Raw genomic sequence first — 19,026 nt, 5'->3', positions numbered from 1 at the left:
TACAAACTGGAACACAAGAGGTTCCACTTAAACTTGAGAAGAAACTTCTTCTCAGTGAGGGTGACGGAGCACTGGAACAGGCTGCCCAGGGAGGTTGTGGAGTCTCCTTCCCTGGAGACATTCAAAACCCGCCTGGACACATTCCTGTGTAACATTATCTAGGTGTTCCTGCTCCGGCAGGGGGATTGGACTAGATGATCTTTTGAGGTCCCTTCCAATCTCTAGCATACTGTGATACTGTGATACTGTGGTAATAACATTACCTACATAAAGTCCCTCTAGAAATCATTCTTTCCAAATCCTATGTGAGACAGGGTTTTGAATGTGCATGACATTTCAGGCAATTGTTATAAAGGGTCATTAAAACATTTAATTATTTTAGAAAATTGCCAGGAGACTTTGCATAAGCTTTTGGCCTATGTGTGAATATTTTCAATGTTCAGGCTCCTCTTCTTTAATCAATAGCAATCAATAAATCACTGCACTATTTTGGACTTTGATATCAGCTTTTCTTTTTAAAGATAATAAAATATGGACCATGTGTCATTTCATGATTTTTTTAAATTTTTTTTTTTTTGAGAAAAAGGGTTTTATCAGCTGATATTAGAAAGAATTTGCTGTTGCATACGATTTTGAAACTAGTTTAACTGAAAACCGATTGGTAACATTATTTCTTGGTATCTAGACATCTCTGCAAGTTGTTAAATTCCACCATTCTTGCTGAAAACTCTTAAATTTCAGTAATTCTTGTTTTCAATTTACATTAAAATATACAGGTTCAGTAGGAGCCAAAATGTATATAAGTACTTGGTGTCCTCCTTTGGACAACAGGTAAGTCAATAAGACACTGACTGCAATTACTTATGTCAAGTGTTTTCACTGTGTTGTTTTCCTGTAATACCTTTTATTCTATATATGTTGTAAAGACACAAAATAAAATTTCAGATTTCAGTCAGATACAATTTCTTTTTGCAACAAAAATTGATTAGAAACTTTGGTAAAAATAGTATATTCATATATATGACAGTTTCAAGATACATTTTGATGTAGCTGAGTCCTAATTATTGTTTTCTTCATTGTACTTAGAATATCATCACTATTATATATTTTCACATTCATTTCACATTTCCTCTTTTATTATTATTAAACTGCGATAAGCAGACAGAAAGAAGATAATCCATGTTCTGGGGGAGGAGGTGGAAGCCCTATAAACTTTCCATAAAAAACTCCTTTTTTGCATTTCTTACGGCAAGATAGATATGAATATATATGGGAAGGAAAGGGAAAAGAGGATTTCAATGTACTTAGGCTGCTTTAGAATTTAGGACTCTTAGTTTCAATGGAATATCTAATGGACCACCAAAAGTATCTGTATATTTTATGTGTCAACTGCAGTAATGACTCAAGATTTTTTAACTAATGTGTATAAATTATTTTAACGTAGTCCAAAAGATTGAAACAGAAGATATAGCATTGTGTGACAAAGCTGACCATAAAAGACCTGTAAAATAAGGAGATTTGATCTTGAAAAAAAATTTGCATTATTTCACCCTGTGAGATTTGGGTAAGAATTATCTGTTCGTGGCTCTGCTTCCCGATTTGTAAAATAGAGGAAATTATGCTTTTAAGAAAGCATTCTGCTTGCCTGTTATGTTAGCTTAATTGTTCATGTGAATCTGCATTATTCCTGTAATGCCCCATACATCGCTGCAGTAATGGTTCTCTCACGTTTGTGTGACATTGTGAAGTGTTTTGAGAGGAAGATGCAATATAAATGTAGAGCAGAGCTATCATTTTTGTGGTAGGAGTGTGTGTGTCTCAGCAGCACTCACCTGCATGAGGGTGTTGTGGATAGTGTTTGGTTTCTCTGTCTTTTTCGTGTCGGACAGTGCAAAGTAAGAAAAGAGAAGCGAGATCCAGATCCCTTCTCCTTGCCATGCCAAGGAAGGAGGCTAGAGAAATGCATGGCCATGATATGAGAAGGTCATGGATTAGGTGTAAAAACTGGTTGGTAGCTGACAAGGTCTCTCTAAGTGAGCAGCATATTTACCTGCAGGCTCTGCATGCTCTGACACTGTGTGCTCAAGGCACGACTGGCACCATGAGCCAGTGGATCACGGAGGCTAGTGTTGGGATTGAGTGACCTTCAGGATTTGGGTTTTAGGATTTCGGTATGGTAATCACATGGTTTGAAGAAGCTTTCATGTCATCCACTTGCTTTGGAATCATCAGTGGGTTAGAACATTTCCGAGACTTACATCTCGTTGATTTCTGGCAGTGGTCTTTAAGGAGTTCAGGAATAAGTCACCCCATATGTTGAGCTGGAAAGAGTAAGCAATTGCAATTGTAAAGAAAGAGAAAATATGAGAAAGTTATACTCATCTAACTCATTTAATGAACTGCTGTAATTTTTGTGTGTGCAGTACTAATGAATAACAGCTAGCTTTAATCAGAATTCTGAAAAGACTTGTAGAAAGTGTATTATTTTCTTCCACTGGGAAAATGAATTAAGGGGTGATTAAATGATTTTTTTTTAGTTCATCAAAGGTAGAACCAGGGATTAAGCTTATGTTTATGAGACCCTGACCTCTATTCACTAGCTCATAGTGTTATCAGAAATACAATAAAACTCTGAGATACAGCTCCCATTACAATGTTAATTCTAACATTTCTATGAACTCCCTCCTTTACAAGTCCACTAGGAAAAGGATATTAGTAAGGATCTTATGGTATTCTCTAAATTATATCCTACAGGCACTTTAAGTCCTTTTTTTGTCTTCTAACAGTTTCACCATCAGTTAAAACAATTGTTATAGGGAATGCTTAATTTAATGAGCTTTATCTGTCTGTTGGTATCATCTTTTTTTAACCTTTAATTTTGTGATATTTTAAATTATTAACCACATTAAACACTAAACAGGTTAGCATCAAACTCGCAGGCTTGACTTGCTCTGTGTGAATCAATTCACAGTTTAAATTCAGGACTTCTTGCTTTCTCTCAGGCACGCTGCACACACTTTCGCTCTCTCTTTGTGTGATTCTTAAATCTGAAAGAAAAATATGATAGCTTGGCAGATTAAAACTGAAAACTGGGTATCTCATGAAATAAACAGACAACCAAGCTTGACATTTTTATTCTTGGAAGGATGACATTTAAATTGCTATTGATCAGAAAAGAGTTCATCCTGAGCAAAAGAATGAGGATAAACTCAAACTTATTTGCTGAGGCTTTGCAAACAATTTAGATATATAACAGACTGTTAACAGAAAAATCTATGTCTGTTGAAAGTCATCAGGTTTTGTTAACTCTGTAATGCTCTCAACTTTTACAATATCTGTTGTTAAAGGCTGATTTTTCAATCTTACTCCATTAAAAGTTAAAATTATGTAAGGCCTTGAAGTTAAATTTTGAAACACTTCTAAAGTTAGGAATATGCATTTGGATGAGGACTTTTTGGTGGCTTTTTTTTTTGTGATGGTTTTGGGATTTTGAAATTCATTTGGTTTTGGTTTTGTGGTTTTTTGCCCTTTTTTTCTTTCTTTTTGTTGGTTTGGGAATTTTTGTTGTTTGCTTTTTTTTTAAAGGGATAAAACCTGGAGAAGTTTGTGATGCGCAATCTTCCTAGAAGGTGAATGCTGCTCACTATTCTGTGGGATAGCTGGGTTTATTTCTGTTCTGGAACCTCTTGCCCTGCTGTACAGCAGGTGACTGGAATGCTCTGAAGCAACTGCTAACACCTTTGGAAAGTGTTAATGTCCTCTGCTGCTGAGCCATGACATGTGACACTTTCAGATGGTTAAAGAGTAGTTCTTAAAATACTTTTATCCTGCAGGCTTACTGTGATGTTGACCTTGCAGCATGTAAAAAGTCAAGGCTAACAAACAAACAAAAAAACCCTCTCTTTTAAAAGTGATCTGAAAGGTCTGGTATTTGTTTAGCATCCCCGTCCCCTTGTTTTTTGCTATCTAGAATGTTTTCCTCATAGTTACTGCAGTTTTCTCTCACTATTTTAATGTATGTGGGGTTTCTAGGTAGGATCTGAATACCCTTCAATAATTTTAGAACATCAATAATAGTGCTGGTTTAGTGCTAGCATGTATAAAAAACAGTCTCAAAATTCCCTTGTTTTGGCTGTAGCATATATTTCTGTGCTAGGCTGTCTTTCTGAAGTACTTGCAGAGAGGTACAAAGAAGCTCCCAGAAGGAAGCTGCTTCTGAACGGGTAGGAGTTTCAGTGTACTTTAAAAACTACCTCTCCATTTCTATTTTTTCTTTCAATATTTCTTGGAGTGGCTCACCTTACTGTTTATATTTTCATCCCACCTCTGCTTTACCTTTTCAACTGATTCACTGTACATGTGTTAGAACTCCCTTGTTTGTCCTCTGAAGCATCTGGAGTAGGTTAGTGCTAAGGTCAGGCTATTCATTGAATGGGTGAATTTCTGCTCTGCCTAAATTACAAGCAGAGAGCTGATGTTCATCAGTGACTTTATTTGAAATAAGTAAAATGCATCCCTTCTTATAATGCAATTTCTCTACTAGTGTACAAGTCACTAGTTATATACACCTGTATTTAAAAAAAGAACAGGTGCAAGATATAGTGTGGGATTTGCTTGAGGCTGAATTTTTTGGCTGTAAAACTTACAATTTTCTTGAAATAGGGAAGAAGGAAAAGAGAAAGGTGAAAAAGATATGGTAGAATTATTTGTAAATTGTGAGGTTTTGGGGATTTTTGTCAGTTCATTAAGAATATCCATGGTCAGTAGTACAGATGGATCTGGTCTGAGCCCACTCTAAGGTTTATTTATGGTAAGGATAGGTTGCTGGGGTTTGAAGAGACATTTGGGTCTTGTCCTTTTAAAATGCTTCTGTTTCCCTGGATACAGATAGCTATCCAAAAGGGCCTGAAATACAACCCAATTTGATGGACACCAATGTTACAATTCAAACCAAAATGACCTTGTTTTAATGGAGTTCTCCACAACGTGCATAGTGAAGTTTGAGCTGTTACTCATCAGAGGGTATGAAGTATACCATTGCAAAGATACACTGATACAAATGAACAGTTATGAGAATTTTATGACCCACTCATTTCTTTAATATCTTAAGTAGGATGAGGCAATTGGCTGACTAATGAGATCTTAATGGGAGTAGTGGTCTGAGTGAGGGGAGTATAACTGTCTTCATTTAGTGTAAATCTGTCCTGCTTGGAAATTTACTGTCCTGAGAGTTTTTCTTTTAATACTGCAGAACTGCCACTGGCAACATTACCAGTATATGTAATGGTTTGGAAAGGGAAATTAAAGCAACAGAAAAGTAATTTCAGCAAATGCTGGTGAGTGTTTTGAGAGGAACCTGCATATTTTCTAGAATCAACTAGAATTTTCTTTTATCAAACCCCAGGACTTTAAAGCTCTGTGGCCCAGAAGACAAATTTTGTAATTCCCAGCAGTTAGGATGCATAGTTTTCATTTTAATTTCCTACAAGAGAGATGAAACAGAATGTAGGAGCATAGTGAAATACATTTTAGTTTCATGGGCTTTTGTGTGTGTGTTTGTGTCCTCTAATTTTATCTTTTAATTCACTCCTATTTCTATCATGTTGGGGTTTTTTTTCTCCCTTCTGATAGTAAGAGCTCCTCACTTGAAAAGCTTACTTTTTGCTGATGTATTGTTCTCTTCTTCAAGGTATGTTTTTTCTTTTTCTTTCTCGTGTTCCTCCATCTGATTCCTCTCAGTCTGTTAGCAGAGTAGCATAGTAACTGTGAGTCTCACAGTTTGTATTTAGTTTAATTCCCCTTTTGGTCTAAAATTGCTTTCACAGATGTCTCTCTCTCTTACTGCTACATGTTTTGAAGTTTAACATCTTTAGGTCAATTAGGTCTCTTAAATTTATGTAGCACTTTGTTGCTACTGTAGCTGTTATGGACTACAATATTTTAGCTGGAAGTGGCATCTTCAACCAACCAACATAGTCTGAGAGAAAACCTGCAGCCTGCCCAAAAAAGAAACCGCAATCTTTAAAACTAAGCACCAGTTGAAAACAATTATTCTGTCTTAATTAGCTGTGTTACATAGACCATGGGATAACAGATAATTGGCATTTGTATCTGTATTGAGGTATTAACCATGTCTTTACCTTTTTTCCCAACTTACAAGAAAGGGAGGGAGTGAATTTTCTTCTATGTGGGATGTTGTTGGCTAACTGAGGGAAATTGCAGTGTTCCATAAAAGCAGTGCCTCTATTGAATACATAATTGTGAGCATCCTCTTGTGTTATAAATTTCAGTTTTCAGTTCGTATGTGAATTAATTCATCTTTTCCAGGCTTTTGGGGAGCCTCCCTTGAGGGAGAGGAGATTGGGTTCAGATGACTTGTGATAAATGCTCATCCCTGGCTGCCTGTACCCTTTGTGGACCGTCTTTGCAAGGTCACTGTGAGGCTGTTGTTTCACCCAAGCAATCTGGGGAGCCTTATTTGCTGCTTTGGATGATGTGCCCTGCATTTTGGGAATGTTGTGGACTGGGTAGGGGTATTTTCCCAGAAAACTGTTCTATCTAGTCAAGTAAAAATCCTTTCAAGATACCTGATTGGGCTCACAGCAGTTCTCCTCAGAAAGTATGGTAGTGTTTAAAAGGTTGTTTCATTATTTATTTTGTTGTACAGAGAAAAATTAATGTATAATGATTAGTGCAAGTACTACTGATGGTTTTACTAGTATCGATACTGTAGTATAATACAGGCTAGTATAGTATAAGGAATAGTATCAATAGGTAATAATTCTTGGTTCATAAGACGTGTTGAACTCTTTTCATCTGATTGGAAAGATGGCTGGATTTTTAGAGGTAGAAATTGGTCCAGGCAATCTCTTTATTCTTCTAAAACTTGTCATTGAGAGAGGACAAGAGACTCCTACAGGTGGCTCAGGGCTCCTCAGCCTAAGCTTTTTTTTTTTTTCTGTTTTCAAAATGATGGTTTGAGTATAGACCACTAGTACCATAGGAAGGAGGCAGATATAACACCTTTTTAACTTGGTTGTAGTGGATAATCTTAGAGTTGCCTGTCACAGCTTCATTGATGTAGTCTTTCCATTTCAGGATTACTATCTCTTTTCTTTTGTCTGCTCCTTTAATTACTATTTGATGGTTGTGGACAGTATGGATTTTCTCTCTGAAAGATAACAGCCATTTTCTCTTTTACAGTTCTTTCTGCTCTGTAGTCAGGAAACATCTTTCTTTCAGATGGTCTGCATAATATATGCAGTTAATTGTTTGCAACTCCTATGCTTCTATGCAGCTTTGAAATTTTCTGTTTCAAACCTGAAAAGCTTGTGTGCCTGGCAGTCCATCTCATCTGGTTTGGGTGGAGATCTGTTGTTAACATGGCTCATGATCCTAAAGAAGATATTAAAGTGCGTTTGAAATTGATGATGCCTACACTATACCTAGAATCTCTCTGCTACATTCTTTGGCACACCTACAGACCCATACCATTGTAAATAAGATAGCAAAAATTCAGTACAATTAGATAGCCTTGCTTTAAGGAGAGCGAATTTAGGAAACCATTTTATTGACATGCTGGAAAAATTTCTTAACTTGCAACTCTGCATAGGTAGCCAAAATCTTAACATCATTTAGTAAGCTTAGCCAGATAAATACAGTAAAACCCCAAATGCTTATCCGCATCTAGGAAATCCAGATTTTCTATACAGTCCTAAAGGACACAGATGCCTGAAATTGCACAGAGGCGTAGTTTCGGATTCAGTCTCAGTATTGTGAGTTTTAGAATTCCCAGTTCTATACCTCCTGAAGTCTTGAAGAATGCAAATTTTATTAGGTGATTATACCTATGAATCAAAAATTTTTCTTTGTGCTTCTCTAAGACGACACTGCTTTGGCATAACTGAGTTGTTTAGCATGTTTCATGGGTGCTGAACTTAGCTACTTGAATAGCATCAGAGCAATGTTTTTAGTAGTGTACATTGTGTTGATTTTATTATTTTAAACTTATTTTGTGAATAAGGTCCAGGAGACAGAACAGCTCTACAGGAGAAGGGAAAATGAAGGGCGAAAGCATAAGTCTGCACTGTACTGGCCTGCTGCTTTCGTGGACCTGCTGACAAGGAGGCTAAAGGTGGTAGTGATTCTAGAGGGAGCAGCCTGACCCAGTTCCCAGAGTACCTCCCAAGTCCCTGGGGCTGCCCAGAGCTCTGGTGCAGTGAGAGAAGGCTCTGGAGTTAGCGTCAGTATGCTTGGACCCAGGGAAATTTGCTATAGGCCAGCACACACCTTTCCTGCATGCAAAACTCTGACTCCAGCCCAAAATCCACCTTTCACCCAGCAGCAGAAACAGAGGAGGTGGAGTTGCTGGTGACACACTTCTTGTATGATTGTATATTAGCTAAAATACATAAATAAGACCTCAGAGAAGGCTTGCAATTACAGTCTCCATCTCCCAATAAGGTGAATATTCTAATCATTGTAGTAAAGGGTTATGAGCTGTTTCCTCTACAGTAAAGTCTGTAGAGGAAAGCTTTATGTTGCCAGTAGGGCATGAGTACTGTAATTGAGCAGTAGTCCAGAAGAAGCAGAATAAGAGAATAAGAGCCACAAAGTCTATAGGTTGACATTTATTTTTCTTTTTTTTCCTAAGCTAAATTAACAAGTTTTATACAGTAGAAATGTTCAAATACACAAACAAAACATCTCAGATCATCTGGAGGAACAGGAACCATTTGAAGAAAACCAACAGACATCAGCACTTACTTTACTGGTGATAATTACAGATATTATTGGTTACAGGATTTTGCAGCAGAAATAACATGTTCCTCTCTGTTTCTGGCAGTGGGGGAAACAAACAACAGTATCAACAAAAACAAATTAAAGGAAATGAATGTACTATAGCTGCAAAACAGGCCAGAATAGAAGAGTTTGGCAACAACTTGCCTTCATGCAGTCAGAAAGCCATTAATGTGCAGATCCAGCAGTTATGGCCAGGTATGCACCAGGAGAGAGATGACACTTATGTTTCAGGAAATTTAGGCCACTTATGATAACCTCTTCTGCTTGTGTGGTGTTTTATTTCCCTTCAACCTTCCCTTCCCACTGAGTGCAGGAGAATCTGCTCTAGAACCTCACTGGGTGATAACTCAGAGGATTCTTCTTGACGATTTAGTTCAAAACTGTAAGACATGTTCCTTTTTTGATGGAATTATAGATTACGAGCTAGAAAGTATGTAAAGAATAAATTGGGATTTATAATGTTTTTATCTTTACCTCCAGTTACTTGTTTTGAATGAATTTTAGTTTATGCAATGCACCTTTACAATATGTCACTGGTATGGTCCCACGCCTGTTAGTGGGATTGTTGTAATCTTTCAGTCCATTCTTGTTTTGGCACTCAGTTTGTAGCTCTATTAAGTCTGTCAAACCTTTTGACAGCCAACTCTCAGCATTTGCCAAGCTGGCTATCTTTAATTTGAGGAAGGAAACACTGACAAAGTTGTTTTTTCTCTACAAGTGTTGATGATGTTCTTTAAAAGGGTGAGCTCCAGACAGTGACTCATGCATGTCTTTGGTAAGCAGCCTATATATCATGCTAGCTGACAGGAGTTCCTACTTTATCAAGAGTAGGATGAAACCTAATGCTGCAAAACACTGTTCTAGAACTTTTTCATTTACTCAAGTAAGCAATAGTCTTAATTATATGTGATGGTACACATATGGGTCTACTATTGCTAATTAAATATGTCATCTTGCTCTAGGTACATTTGTTTCATGTCAGATTCTTGATGTAGTTGGTGTAAACTCTTTTTGATTCAACAGCTAATTTGTATTCCTGAAGGATCTGGTTGCTTATATTCTGCTTATGTCATCTTGTAAGAGGAACATAACAAGGAGTAAATTCATAACCTCGTGTCTCATTAAGTACACTATCAAACATAAGAAAGTTAATTAAATAATAATTTTATAGAACTAAGCAAGCGTGGCTGTGGTTGAAGATACAGACAGAATGCATGCATAATTGACAAGATAGGAAAACAAATTACAAAAAGGGCAAGTTCAGCATAACCTCAAGGATGTGTTGAAATTTATTCAAACTTGCCGATGGGAGTTTTGGTGAAATGCCTTCATTTTTATCTCTGAAATAAATACAGTTTGAGGGAAATTAAGAGTACATGAAGCCAATACAAATGTCCTCATATTAATAAAGGGACCTTCAAATAACCATGTACAACAACTGTTATGAATGTTTGCTGACGTGATTCTGCTCCTCACTCTCAATATTTCCATACTGATAGACTGCTTAATATCTGATAAAAGGAACTTTTTTACTGGAATTTGTCTTGTTTATTTTTCCTAAACCACAGATAACAAGAAAATAATATTTTACAGGAGGTGCACCAACATATATTTGTGATCATTTTAGGTGTTTGAGGTGCTAAATTTAAATGCTTTTGTGAATAAGACTAGTATTAGTTAAGGTCTTAAGATCAGGCACATTACCAGACTTTACTGAACTGTTTTCTTTCTTCCCCAATATAAAGTTTGCAAACAAGACATTCTGGTTTAGGTACAATGCTATTTGGTCAGTATGCTGCTTACCATGCTGCTGTACATGGAGCTTTGTGTAGTTTGACAGCCTGTATTCTAAACTTTGAGGGTTTTTTTTCTGCTTATGTATGGAGGAAATTATGTAGTAGGGAATTATATGCATTTCCTAAGTCATTTAGAAGTGTGAGATTTGGCCTAATAAAGTGGCTAAGGTCTGAAAGACCATTTCTTGTGACACAGATGTGCCTACATTATGTATCTGTCAGGTCTGTGTACTATTGCAAAGTATCTGTTTTCTAATTATAAAGTTGACTTAGATTTCAGCTGCAGTGGCTAATCTTTTTATCTGAACAAATACAGGGGTACACACTGCCTGAAGCAGTGTCCTCCTGATGTGGAGCCCAAATCCTCTCTATCTGGTACCACTCCAGTCTAAATGACAGGCATATTTCTCAATTGAGTGGATATTTTTTACCACTACAGATGAAATTATCCAATAATATCTGGCTGTAGTGATGAAAATAACGAGCAAATGTTATTTTTAATATAGTTAACTTGTGCATTTGAGTTTCTAATCCAACTAAGTGGAGAATTAAATTAAACAATGATTGGGTTTTGGGGAAAATATTGTAACAGCTAAATTTTAAACTGGCTTTTAATAATGAGTACTCAGTAGCACTTTCTAAAATGTGTCTAGTGTTATTCAGGCACATTGGGATTTTCTGAATCACCATAGACACATGAAATGTCATTTTAGGTCATTTAGACCAATAAGCTTTTCAATATTGCTTCTTAAAAAAACAACCAAACCTGTGTGCCCTTGATTTGAGTTTACTTTGTACTTTTTGTACCATAATTTCTGCTGTAATGTAGATAACAGAAGACTATAATTTTTTAGACAAAAGTTATAGCCTACTGACCTGTGCATAAGACTGCAGCTTGAAAAACCCTGACTCCATATCTGTCTTGGCTTTTGACATTACTCCTATAGCCTTGCTTAAAGATAGAGGAGCATCTTTCTACTTGTATATCCTGAAACTTTTTTTCCTAGGAGTGTGGGGTTTTATGCATTCTCATTTGACTAGCTGCACTGGTTTAACTGACAGTTCCCAAAATAAACTGAAATGGATTCCTGGTTAAAAGTTCTCACAGCTTAAAGGGAAGTCGTCTAAGGACACAGGTTATGTGCCAGAACTTACAGGAGCTGTTTGTGGCAGGCTTTTTCATTTGGTGTGTTGTTGGGTTTTTTTCTAAGGAGGGACTAAAAAAATGCAAAGTAGGAATTCAGGGTCCTTACCTTTCCCATGCACAGACAGGAAAACTGAGACAGTGACTGGCCCACTGCCACCAGCCGTTTCAGTTACTGGTATAACAGCACTGACAGAAGTGTCATACTTGAGAGGCAGAGATGGTATTGGCTTGGCCAGAATGCCATTGAGCTGAATGACGTTTGCAACGTGAATGAAGGTTGACTTCCTTTTGTCTTTGTTTAGTCACACAGCTAAATTCTTAATGATCTTACCCAGCCTACTGTTGATATCCAGGAACAATGAAAATATGTAACCTTACAGGCTTAACATCCATCCTGAGAAAGAGATTGTTCAGGGTAAAAGCGAGAAGGTTCACAATCAACTTTGGGAACTAGAGACAAAGCAATTCAGATGGAGGTAAGAAAAAGATATGTAAAAGGTTAATATGGGCTTGGTAAAGCACAGCAGTGGGATAAGATGAAAGCAGGTGGAAGTACATAAGTTCATCTGGAGTCAGGTCTCCAATACTGTTGTTTGTGAACTGTTAATATAACTGTTAATATTATTAATAAACCAAAGTAGAGTAATGGACTGTGTCAATGGGAGAAGATAAATCACCAGAATGTAAAAGTGAACCACGTCCTTCTACGCTTAAAAAAAGAAGTTTGTATCCTATTTGTCATTAAAGAATGAGACACATTATTTTCACTCCCACTTGCAAAACCCCATGGTTAGAAAAGATTAGCAGTAAGCAGCAAAGGCTTGTGGGGGGAGGGAGGAAATGATCAATGTCACCTTTCAAGCCACAAAAGCTGCAGCAACTGAATTTTTATGTTGCTTCCCAATTCACCACAAAGACTTACAGTTAACATTTGCAGCACTGCACTGATGAGAACTAAAGGCTTACTCAGCAAAAGCAATTCTTGTTCATGTGGGGTCAGTGTGAGCTGAAAATGCTTCATACTATACCATCATCAATATTACCAGATAGGGAATGAAACCAAATGACATGCTATGACCTTGACGTAAAGTGACAAACACCTTATATTATAGCAGTTCACAAGTGGTAATAAGTAATAGGGCTCACAGAGGTAGCCATCAAATATAAGTAATTAACTGAAGCAATACAAAGAGAATACCTGAGCCTGGGAAATGCTCCAAGAAAGAAATACAAAAACCTCAGAAAAACCGGAGGAAGACTTTTGTCTTATGGGAGATTTATGAGAATGCTGATACCATCCTGGGTGGGCTGGGAAGTGGAGATAAGTTGGATGACTAGTATATGAAAAAAATATATATATACATACATATATATGGCTTGGATAATATCATAGTAGCAGAACTCGTATTTTCTTTCCTGCTTACAAGCAAAACATATAACAGACTAATACATATATCAGGAGAAAGATGAGGTAAGGGCACATCCAGACTAAGGCTTAAAACTTACATATATCTTAAGCCAACACAGAATCATAGAATAGTTAGTGTTGGAAAGGACCTTAAGATCATCAAGTTCCACCCCCCCTGCCATGGGGAGGGACACCTCACATTAACCATATCACCCAATGGCAGAATCACCTCCTTCGACCTGCTGGTCAGGCTCCTTTTGATGCAGCCCAGGATGTGGTTGGCTTTCTGGGCTGCGAGCACAAACTGAAGCAGGCACGCTATGTTTCTCATTGACCAACACCCCCAAGTCTTTCTCCACAGGGCTGCTCTGAATCTCTGCCCTGCCCAACCTGTAGCTGTGCCTGGGATTGCTCCGACCCAGGCATAGGACCTTGCACTTGTCATGGTTAAACTTCATGAGGTTGGCGTCAGCCCACCTCACAAGCGTGTCAAGGTTCCTCTGGATGGCATTCCTTCCCTCCAGGGTATCAACCGAACCACACAGCTTGGTGTCATCGCAAACTTGCTGAGGGCGCACTCAGTCCATGTTGCCACTCAGAGATGTTGAACAGGACCGGTCCCAACACCGATCCCTGAAGGACACCACTCATTACTGACATTGAGCCATTGACCACAACTCTGCATGTGGCCATCCAGCCAGTTCTTTATTCACCAAGTGGTTCACCTATCAAAGTGATGTTTCTCCAATCCTGGACTTAGAGTAAGAAATTATAAACTTTGCTTCCATTTCTAATAGTTTGGTGGTTTTTTCTTATTCTCACTACTGTGGAAGGAAGGGGATGAGGCTTGAACACATCTCCAGCATGTGATTGAAGTAATGATGTCTTCCTGAGTCAGCAGTCAGAAGGTGGGGTGGAGGGAAATAAAATTAAGACTATTCCAGCGTAGCTGTGTGTCAGACCCAGAGGTCACACAGAAGGCATTAGTCCTGCAGAGGCATTTATAGCAATGTGTGTCTTATAGACTTTGCAAGCATGTGCACCCTTATTAAAAGCATAAATTCAGCAGAAAGCCATTTCTACTAGCTTTGTCTCTACCCATCTACTACTTTCAAAAGCTTTGGAATCTGTGTTGCGATGGAAGTTCAACCTCCAAAATGCTTCTTTCAGTCTCTAACAATTAGAGGAGCATTATATCTTGCAATTATCAAAAGCCTTTTATAGTAGTTCATGGTGATTAAGATTGAAGAGGCTTGGGTGGATTTAGATTGGCAACATAAGGGTGAATAATTCTTAGCCCAGTTGACCCATGACACCTGAGGCCATCAAGACAGAGACACAACATACAGATGGGCTCATGACTGATGGGCCTCTATTGCCCAGGTTATTCACGAATGTGAAACATGCTGCAATTAAGCAAGCCAAGCGGTTAAAACCTCTCTGCTATGGAAGCACAACTATGGGGATGCCTGGCAGATTGACTATATCCCACTCCCACCAACCCGCCAAAGTGAGTGCCATGCACTTACTATGGTGGAAGCAACCACTGGATGGCTGGAAACATACGCTGTGCCCCACGCCACTGCCCGGAACACTATCCTGGGCCCTGAGAAACAGATTTTGTGGTGACACGGCACCCCAGAGAGAACTGAGTCAGACAATGGGACTCATTCCTGGAACAACCTTATAGACACTTGGGCCAAAGAGCACAGCATTGAGTGGGTATATCACATCCTCTACTATGCACCAGCCTCTGGGAAAATTGTATGGGGGAAGACAGTTCTTGGTTATTCCTGCTTCAGGTAAAGGCAAACCCACTTGTGGGATTGCTTTTGCTCAGGGACTGGGATATAATTGGTGGGCAATGTGGGAAGATGGGGAAGTCCAATGTGTACCTCAAGGGGATTTAATTTTGGAGTAAAAGAGCCAATGAACTCGATTATATGCTGTTGACTGCTATGTAACACTTCTATGGCAGCTAGATGCATATCTCTGCCACTCTGGACTTTGGGGCCTGAACCTCACTAGTTTCGGTCATCACAGTAAGGAAGAATGAACTTTGAAACTGGACAAGCACAGCTGTAATGAAATTGGAACTGGCTTCAGGAGAACAACCCAACAACACACATCATCTCTCCTGCCCTGAAAGGCAGTTACAACAAATGGAGCCCAATGTCATGGATTGAATGAACTCAAGCTTTTGTAGGGATGGTCCATTTTGTAGTGATGGTCCACCACATATATATAAGGAATGTATGTGAGAGTGTGTATATATATATATTATATATGTATATAATACATGTAAATATATATGTCTGTGTATATATGTTATATTGAAAAATAGAAGGAAATTATACCATTTTTTGCCACTTTTTGTGTTTTCCAAGGATGGCAGTGAAATAGAACACATTACTGCAGCCCTTTGGGTAATCAAAGGCTGGGGAAAATTATTAGAAAGTTTAAGTGGGTCATTCATTTGCAGCTCTCTCTTTGGTTAAGTAATCTTATTTTTATGGATGGTTGTAAGCACTTCTGTATGCAGAGGGAAAGTTAATTGTACTCTTACATTGCTTTTCTGGGAATTCTGTAATAAGATGAGGAAGCAGACAATATCCCCCTTTTTTATGTTTTCCCTTGTCAATTTAGTAAGCAGGGGCAGTCTTGAGCAGGTGCTATGGAAAAGAAGCAACAATTGCTCAAGGTTGTCCCAGGGCTCATATCAAAGGTGCTTCTGAAACTACATGACAAGCAGGGAGATTTGAGGGGCAGACAGAAATAGAACTTCTTCAGAGGCTACAGTTGGAGAAAGGGGACCCAGGGAATACATTATCAGCTTATCATCAGGCAAAAACTGATTTCCTTAATTGGAGCCGTGGACTTTTTCTTCTATACCAGGAAATCAGATTTTCTTTTTAATTTACACATGCGGGTTTGCAAGATTTCAGTGCTTGCAAATTTCATAAGTGCTCAGTATTCACTGTGCCAATCAGATTTACAAGTAGCACTTTTCCTGAAGCCGAAACAGAAGTCGAGCTCTCTTGAAAGTCAAGCCCAGAAGCTTTCAAAAAAACCCATGATTTTAGCTTTTAATGTGCTAACAGCACTATGACTTAAAATCCTACAAACAAGCAGAACTTAGTGTAAATGTCCAGGCTGAACACCAATGTGTCTTGAGGGAACAATAGTAGGGAGGTTGGTGGCAATGTCATGGAAGGGTATCAAAGTCCTTTGTTTTGCTCTTGAATAGGCCTGACAATAATTAAGTGGAAATAATTATCTGATTGCCTTGAAAATCTTCAGGTTTATTTGTTACATATTTTTAGCAGCCTGTCAGTTATAAAAATGAATATACACTGGTGAATAGCTTTGAATACTGATTGTTCAAAGATGCTTTATCAACAAGTCAGACACATTTTAATATACAGTCAGATATACTTTTTTAATATATCTGAATCCTGAAACAAAGGAAAAATTTTCACAATTACTGAAGGATTTAAATAACAAGCTGCCAATGGACTCCATAAAATTGGATGCTTATAAGGATTTCTAGGGTTTTGAAAGTCTGCTTCTGAATATGTTTAGAGACATGTAAAACACCTAAAGAAATGCATTATATGAAGTGTATCACATGGAATTTTAAGGTAAAGTCAATGAAAATTATCTACTTGCAGAATTACAAATAATAAAATACTGCTGTATATCTTATTTTATTGAGTATTCTTCATTAGTTACTAATTTTTATTCCCATGTGTTTCCAGGAATGTAGCATGTTTGAAAATGGTATGTAATCTTTCTTTCTTGAACACAGTCCTAGCTGGAAACCACCTGGAAAACAGTATAGCTGTCCTTGTTCATATTATATGTCCAATAGTTCCTCTTTGGTTAGGTTTAGAAATTGGCTTGTGTTGAATATTAATCTGGTAAAATTCTGTGGGAAACTTTGGAAACTCCCCAGAAACTCTTTACTGGAAACTCTCTAAGTGCTGCAATCACAGTTTTCACTGGCTGCCTGTAATTTCCTGAATTAATGATGCTTTCTTCATTTTATACAGTCTTCCTAAAGTATAAGTTTCCCTAAAATAGATAGGGTTGTTGTTTTTGTTTTTTTTTTTGTGGATCTGTACATATGGCTCTTCCTAGATATGCGCCTTTTTAGAAGAGAGAAGGAATAGTTTCATTATGAAACCACCCAGAACAGTTGTTACAACATATTTCCATCTACAGCTGATAGCCAGCTGGCAATGTTGCCTCGCTGGCTGCAGATACTTGCCAGAACTAAATGTGGTTTTGTTCTCCCTGCCTTCCAATTTGCTCTACATATTTTAATATATTTTTTTTTGTTTATAATACTTCAGAATCGTCCACCTCATGGCCTGAAATTATCATCCATTGGGTTTTTTTTTCTTTTCAATATTTACCAGTGACCTATTTGATGGTAAAAATTTTCATACCAGAGAATTTCCTCTGCATCTGCATTTGATTTACCCTTTCAAAGGCATCATGTCTTCATTGACTAACCCTTTGTATGGCAGCTGTAAAGTCATCCCACTTTTTTCCCTGAAGCATACTATGGGGTCCAAGAAAGTATTCTTCGACTAGATCAGAACACATGGAATTGGACTTTATGTTGCACTTTCTATATATTCAATTAGGACACATTTCATAAGGCAAGTTCTACTGAAATGTTTATCAACTATTTCTGTAAATAATATCCTTTTTATCTCAATAATATTGTTTAGAATATATTATTTGCTTATTACAAGTGCTTTGGGGCATATTGTGTATAATTTATAGAAATTATGGTATCTTTCAAGACTCCAGACATTGCCATTAACATTAGAGCAAGAAGCATAAAAGAGCTTAGTGGACAATTAAAACCAGATTTATTTTTTTTCCACATCATAGATAAAAGCCAGGAGTCTGGCTGCTGGTAGAAGCTACAGGGCTGTTGAAGGGAAGTAAGAGTTACTACATGCTGACTGGACTAACTTCAGGATTTTTCTGAGTATTTTACTTTCAATAGCACTTCTGTACTAAATATAAATTCTACGTAATGCACAAAAGATGCAGTTGTACCTCATACATATGTTCTAATTTTGTATTAAAAATTAAGTTAGTCAATGTATTATGCAAATTATGTTGGTAAATCATGGTTTTTTTTTTTGCAGTGTACTAACTGAAGAAAATTTGAGTGAAAAATTTTCTATGTGTGGGATATTATTTCACCTGATTATGCTTTTATTGATGTAAGTCTTTCTTCTTGGAAATTTGTCTTCTCAGTCTGATGCCCAGTTATCGCAGCAGTCACTTCATAAATATTTATATACAGCAGGAATAACACACACACACACACACACCCTACTTATGAAGAACTCTAGAAACTAGAGAATCTAGAACTCTCAACTCTAGAAAACTATTACTCTTCATTTGCTTTATATAGAGTTCTGGATTCTAACAAGTACTCCCTGTACCTTCTTGGTTTTTTTTCTTAGCTAGACTTAACGTTTTCTGTATGCTCTCAAATGTATTTGTTTGAAAACAGAAAATTAGGAAAATGCTTTTATTAAAAACCCCACTGTTTTCTTTAGTGCCTCTTCACCTGGACTACAAAATGATGTGGCTCCAGCAGCACCAGGAGGTATTCACCTTACAGTACACCTGACACTAAATTACTGGGGGTTATTTCTGATTAGTTTTCTGCTAATGTTCAGTTCATTCTTGAAATTACTTTATTTCTACTGTCCTTCATGGAGTTCTCACACATAAAATTGGTGAAACTAGACCCTTCCCTTTTCCCTGCTCTGCTTTCTAGCATAGCAGTAATTTATAAAGTAGATATTACGAAGAACTAACAAAGACCAGTGTGCTGAACC

This window comes from Pezoporus flaviventris, unplaced genomic scaffold, assembly GCF_033815535.1.
Source record: "Pezoporus flaviventris isolate CSIRO_AGI_PZ_B2104156 unplaced genomic scaffold, CSIRO_AGI_Pfla_v1 ptg000015l, whole genome shotgun sequence".
Taxonomy (NCBI): domain Eukaryota; kingdom Metazoa; phylum Chordata; class Aves; order Psittaciformes; family Psittacidae; genus Pezoporus; species Pezoporus flaviventris.
Note: the sequence above shows the minus strand (reverse complement) of the source record.